The following is a 6,429-nucleotide window of genomic DNA, read 5'->3' on the forward strand; positions in this document are numbered from 1 at the left end:
AGCTCCCTCTCGTCTCAAGTTTCTTTTTCGTCGTCGTTGCCGGGGGAAGTCAATAATTTGATGCGCAATGTAACTTTTCGCTAAGGAAGGGTTGGTTATTCAAGAATTATCTCGTAAATTATACGCGGTAACAAGAACCTTCAGCCTTCAGCAGTAAATCACTACTTCTGTTGCATTCTGAAAGCAAGGTGGCAAGCTAAGTGCCAAAAATATAAGTAGATATATTTGTTATAGAGACCACATACGAACAGAATAGCGTTCATCATCAGCTTCAGAAACTTCCAACACGGAAAATGGCCACTAAACCTAACAAAATTCCACAACTCTAGGCGTTAATTTCGTAATACCTGCAGGAGAAACTAGAGCAGTTATAGAAGCACTTGGCGCTCGCAAGTAGAGAAAGAAGAAGCAGAGGGCTTCGACGTGAAGAACACTTGGTCATGGCTGACATTCCGATCAGTTTCACAGCCGGTTTCTCGGGGCTAAGCTCTGGGCGTGGAGCCAAAGTTGCAATGGAAGCAGCAACCGCCCGGCCGCCTTGTGGTAAGTAGTCAGGCAACAGATGGGCCTCTATTACCATCACAATTTCTGGTGTCTCTTGTTGAGCTGCTGTGCGGATGGCTGCTCTGACAACGGCGACTGTAAAGGCGCAGGTTGGGACACCGTGGGATTTACCTGGCGCAAGCAGCTTCCCACCGGAGGCGCCTTGAATGCTGGAGTGGTTTGCTCGCGTAAGGCGAACCCACAGGAGGCGGAGCTCCCTACCATCTACGAGGACGTCGGCCATAGGGAGCGTGGCCGATCAGCGAGAAGCACCACCGGCCGTACAGACGAGTGCAACCAAGAAGGCCACATGAGCCGAGACTGTCCCACTGCTCACTGTGGAGGACGACGCGGAGGCCTCAGGTCTGGCGAGGAAGGCCACATGAGCAGAGACTGAATGCAGACACGTGGGCGCGACACACCCAGATGTGGGTCACTACGGTTGGCGTGCGGCCAGATTACGTGTTTTGTGTGTATTTTGTCGTTTATTAGATCGTTCTATATAGAAATAAGAAATTCTAAAATTTCTACTTTTTTGATGATTAGAATAATAAATATTTTCTTCCACCCTCTACTAGCTTGTACTCCTTTTGAGCATAAGCCTTCGTACTTTTATTATTCTCGTGTGTCGATGTGCGGTACATATATTACTTCGCATTGTTCCACGCGACATCAAATGGGTATTTTAAATTGCACGACACGCAATCAGAACAAATAGAATTACATGGGAACCAAGAAGAAATCTCATGCTTGTCAAGCGTCAGAGCCCACAAATGCGTAGTTACAAGAAAGGGTGTGTGTTGTTCGCATAATTATTGCTCGTTGTTAACAATGGGGCACTGGGCGTCGAGAGGAACACAAAGAAAAGGTAGGATGACGTCACTTTTTGTTGTCAATTGAGCGACATAGGCCTGCGATTAACGCAGTATAATTATTATGTCCTGGAACTCGAAGCGTTTTGGCTTTCTACTAGGCAGTGCAATGTAACTGCATACTCATTATGATGTACGGTTGAGTAGAGATCACCTGTTCAACAGGAAAATCAATGCATCGAAACACCCACCCTACGGTTGTCGCGTCCTATCGCGTCCTTCTACAAAGCACCGTTTCTTTCCGTATGGACGAGAGTATTCCGTGTTTGGGTTTGGCCGCATCGTCGCAAGGGCCGCTCAGTCCGTCTACCACCATTGCCGCACGAAGGAGGCGAAAGCGGACACTTGTTCAGCCTCCACACCTCGTTAGCCTTAAGACAACACGTGAAGAGCAATAAAAGCAACCTCGCAAACACCACCTCAAGTTTTGCACTTATCAATCGGTACACAGGAACAGCCGGAATTGACAGAACACATGGAGGACCAAAACACGAAAACATGGGAGGCGGCATATTGTAGTAGACGAAGTTTGGCAGCGTGCCTTTGCGAACACCACAAGAGTGCACCGCATTGCTATTCATGCAACGCAAACCCGTTTTATCCAGGACGCACTAAAGAATAGGTGCATCTTATAAATGATAAATTGAGCACCTGATCTAAGAAAACTGTTTACGAAACACATTTTGCTTGAATGAAATCAACATTGCTTTCTTTTAATTAAAACACGCCTTTTTATTGACAGTGTTTGGTCTCGCCTTAGTCATGCTTTAGTGAAAACGCCGACCACCCTCCTTGTGGATGTCGATGGCAATTGGTTCTGGACCACTTTCGTCTCGACCCATGTGAATTTATTTTGAATGGCGCGCTTGCCAGAAGCAAATGATGGCTCGGTGCGTAACCTGCGCTTGCTTGCAAAAACCCTGACGTGCACTCTGCAAACGGGCGCTTGGGTAGCAGCGTATTTTTTTCAATTATGGGGTTTTACGTGCCAACACCACTTTCTGATTATGAGGCAGGCCGTATTGGAGGACTCTGTAAATTTCGACCACCTGGGGTACTTTAACCTGCACCTAAATCTAAGTACGCGGGTGTTTTCGCATTCCGCCCCCATCGAAATGTGGCTGCCGTGGCCGGGATCCGATCCCGCGGCCTCGTGCTCAGCAGCCCAACACCATAGCCACTCAGCAACGACGGCAGGTAATTTGGTGTTTACCCTGTAGCCTATGTCTACGTTTATCTAGTTACACGGAATGTTTAAAGATCACCTGTGCCAAGTAGCACAATTCTTCTCCTTGCGTTGGATTTCTCGAAAAGGTGGGCATAACTACTATGGGGAATCGAAACACATATTCAAATTATTAACAAAAAATCGCTAATTATTTTCCTAATTGTTACTTTACCGAACATATTGCAGTTTCCGGATTTTAGCTAGTGGTATTGCAAGACGCATCAATAGGAAACACGTTTCCATGACACCAGTTTGGAGATATTATGTCCCAAAGTGTGAGACAACATACATGAGCGTTAAGTTACTTTTGAAATATTGCGCATTAAAGAGCAGTTCGTTAAAAAGAAGTGGACCAACAGTGCAGTTTTAATACGAATGGCCGCTGACAGCTGTGGTTCCTTAACGGATGACTTCGCGAAAATGATTGCAGCTGACCTCGCCTCTGCGCAGGCCACGGACATGCGACTCCTGCTTGAATCGTACAGTGATATCTTTGATTTCGGCGACAGGTCTATAGGCCAAACATCTTTTGTTCACCACCGTATAAACACTGGAGATACGTATCCTATTCGTCGGCGTCCCAATTGTGTATCGCATGCTGAACGTCGAGTCATCCAATTAGAAGTGGACAAAATGCTCTGCAAAGGCGTCATCTAGCTATCAGGCAGTTCTTGGCCTTTGCCTGTCGTCCTTGTGAAAAATTAAGATGGTACCTGGCGTTTTTGCGGCGATTATCGCTACTTAAACAAGATCACGCGAAAAGACGTCTACCCACTACCACGCATCGATTACGCCTTGGACTGCTTGGACGGAGCTAAATACTTCTCGTCCATCGATCTTCGATCCGGCTATTGGCAAATTTCAGTTGATGAAATGCACCGCGAGAAGATAGCCTTCATCACGGCGGATGGCTTATATCAGTGTAAAGTCAGGCCCTTTGGACTATCTGAACGTATTTATTTATTTATTTATTAATCATACCCTCAGGGCCATTACGGCATTATAGAGGGGAGTGGTTACAAGCAAAAATGGGTAAATTCAACAAACAGGAGTTATTAGTGCAGAACATTATGTATATAAATATGTATAAACAAAACTATTTAACAAATGGCACCTAGATATACAATGTTAGCTAAGGCATTTGTGAGTACAGGTTGAACAATATTAAAAAAAAAAGGTTCCTAGTTATACAGTGTTAGCTATGACATTCTTGAATAATTGGTGATCTGCGATAGTGGCTATCGAGGCGGGGAGGTGATTCCACTCATTGGAAGTGCGTGGTACAAATAACTGCAAAAAGCGTTCGATCTGCAAAATGAAATGTCAACCTTATGAATGTGGTCTAGTCTGGGTGATACATACGGAGGCGGAGAAATAAGTTTGTTGCGTAGCAGCGGGTGATGAAATAATTTATGAAAAAGGCACAAACGGAACAATTTTCGACGTGATAACAAGGACGGTAGGTTGAGGCTAGATTTCATGGCACTGATACTCGCGGTTCTATTATACTTAGAAAGAATGAAACGAGTAGAGTTATTCTGAACCATTTCCAGTGAGTGTATAAGGTTTACTTGACCTGGATCCCAGATTGAAGCAGCGTACTCAAGTTTAGGTCGTATTAGAGTTTTCTAGAGGATTAATTTTAAGGAAGAAGGTGCTTTGGAAAAGTTGCGTCGTAAGTAACCTAGCATTCTGTTAGCGTTACTTATTATATGGGTGATGTGGGTATTCCAAGTAAGATCAGAGGTGATGTGAAGGCCAAGGTACTTGTAAGTTGTTACCAATTCTAATGGAGTTTTATTAAGGGAGTACACAGGTGGCTCATTGGTAGTTCGAGATACACGCATGAATTTACACTTGTCAACGTTTAGTTCCATTGACCATGAATTTCACCATGCAGAAATGGCGTTAAGGTCAGCTTGAAGCCTGGTAACATCCTCGTCGCGAGTTATTTCGGTGTAAATTACGCAGTCGTCAGCAAATAGGTGAATTTGAGATGAAACACAGGAAGGTAAGTCGTTAATATATATGAGAAATAGGAGGGGTCCAAGCACGGAGCCTTGTGGTACACCTGAATGAACAGGACTCAGATTAGATGTTACTTCGTTAGCTGAAACGAACTGTGAACGGTTAGTGAGGAAAACTTCGAGCCAGTACAGAATTTTAGGCTCAAGGTTTAGTTGTTGCAGTTTGTAGATTAATAAGCTATGGCACACTTTATCGAACGCTTTTGCGAAGTCCAAAAAAATTAGATCTGCAACTGAAGAGTGGTCAAGCAATAGGTTTAGTTTATGCGTGAATACTAGTTGGGTGTCACATGAGTATGTTTTGCGGAAGCCGTGTTGAAACTCAGAAAAAAAGGAGTTTTCTTCTAAGAAGTTTGCGATATGAGAAGACAGAACATGCTCGATAATTTTGCATGGTATACTCGATCGTTAAGGAAATAGGCCGATAGTTCAGTGGGGAACGTTTAGTACCTGTTTTGTAGAGTGGAATCACCTTCCCCACCTTCCAATCAGCAGGCAGTGAACCATTGTCAAGTGATTGCTGGAAAATCTTTGCAAGAATAATGGAACAAAATGTGCTAGTGTTTTTTAGAAACTTAGCGTTAATTAAGTCACAGCCAGGAGCGGATGAGAGTTTCAATGAGGCGATTATTTTTTCTATGCCAACGGGTTCGATTATTAAAGGGTGCATTGCGGCGCAGTCGTAAGATAGTGTAGTTGGGCGTGAAACATGAGCGTGTTTAGAAAAGTTACGCGTAAAAACGTCATTTAATACAGACGCGCAATCGGCAGGGGCAATTGCGGTATCGGTGCTATCAACAAGGGTTATGGCGTCGTCATGTTTTGGGTTAATAGTGCGCCAGAACTTTTTCGTATCAGTAGTTAGCATGGAAGGCACACACTAAACATTTTAACACCCTTAAGGGTGTAAATCAGTTTGTCGCCAGACGAACACCCTACAGTTGGGGTGCCACTATAGCACCCTAAAGGAAGGGTGTCCAGCAAAATAAATTTAGGGTGTAAGGGTGCTCGTCCAAATTAACACCCATCTGTGTGGGTGTTGGAAGGGTGTACACCCTTTTATTTCTAGCGTGTATGGAAGGCAGATTCGGCAGTACACGCCTTCAATTACTACTATGTACAGCGATCCACGCGCAACTACTGCGTGTGCCAGAAGGTTCAAGTTCGGCTACCAAACGCACTGTCGAACAGCCGACCTTGAAGCTTCGATGGGCATACACAACACCTATACATGTGGATCACATTACATATTAGTAATTCATGGTGTATATTGGAAAACCTGTCTTCGCTGCACAAATACAACCTAGCAAACTTGGACACTTTTGAGCATGTATATCAACACCAAGGTTATCACGATTTCCATATCCAAATAACATGCAACACAGACTGGTAAGATATATGCTGCATTTTCAAGAAAACGCAAATATATTTATTGCATGCTGCAATACAGAGTACAACATATACATAAATCACATGAAATATAAACATGCACAATCACCAAACACATCGGTAAGTACAAGAACATGTACATTCCCCACAAAGGTACCTAAAATATATGTATTGATCAAATCTGTTATTAGAGAAGAAACTATGTATAGCGGCACTGAAAGAGCCTGGGTTGATTCGCAGTGTTTTGGGCCACATAAAGGAATAAATTTTTAGTATTAGGCTCCAGTGAACGAAAATTCAAGTTTTGATGCCTTAAAAAAAGGCATATTACAAAGGTGAATTAGGGAAGCAATTGAAATGCAGAGTAAAC

At 43.7% G+C, this 6,429-nt stretch overlaps 1 long non-coding RNA gene across 1 annotated transcript; it reads left to right on the forward strand.

Moving 5' to 3' along the window:
- The first annotated feature begins 205 nt into the window (after nt 1-205).
- On the forward strand, nt 206-1,117 carry LOC135911803 (uncharacterized). Its single transcript, XR_010567455.1, has 2 exons — nt 206-543; nt 648-1,117. It is a non-coding gene; the product is annotated as an uncharacterized lncRNA (long non-coding RNA).
- Nucleotides 1,118-6,429: the final 5,312 nt, after the last annotated feature.

Source organism: Dermacentor albipictus, chromosome 1 (assembly GCF_038994185.2).
Source record: "Dermacentor albipictus isolate Rhodes 1998 colony chromosome 1, USDA_Dalb.pri_finalv2, whole genome shotgun sequence".
NCBI classification, from domain to species: Eukaryota; Metazoa; Arthropoda; class Arachnida; order Ixodida; family Ixodidae; genus Dermacentor; species Dermacentor albipictus.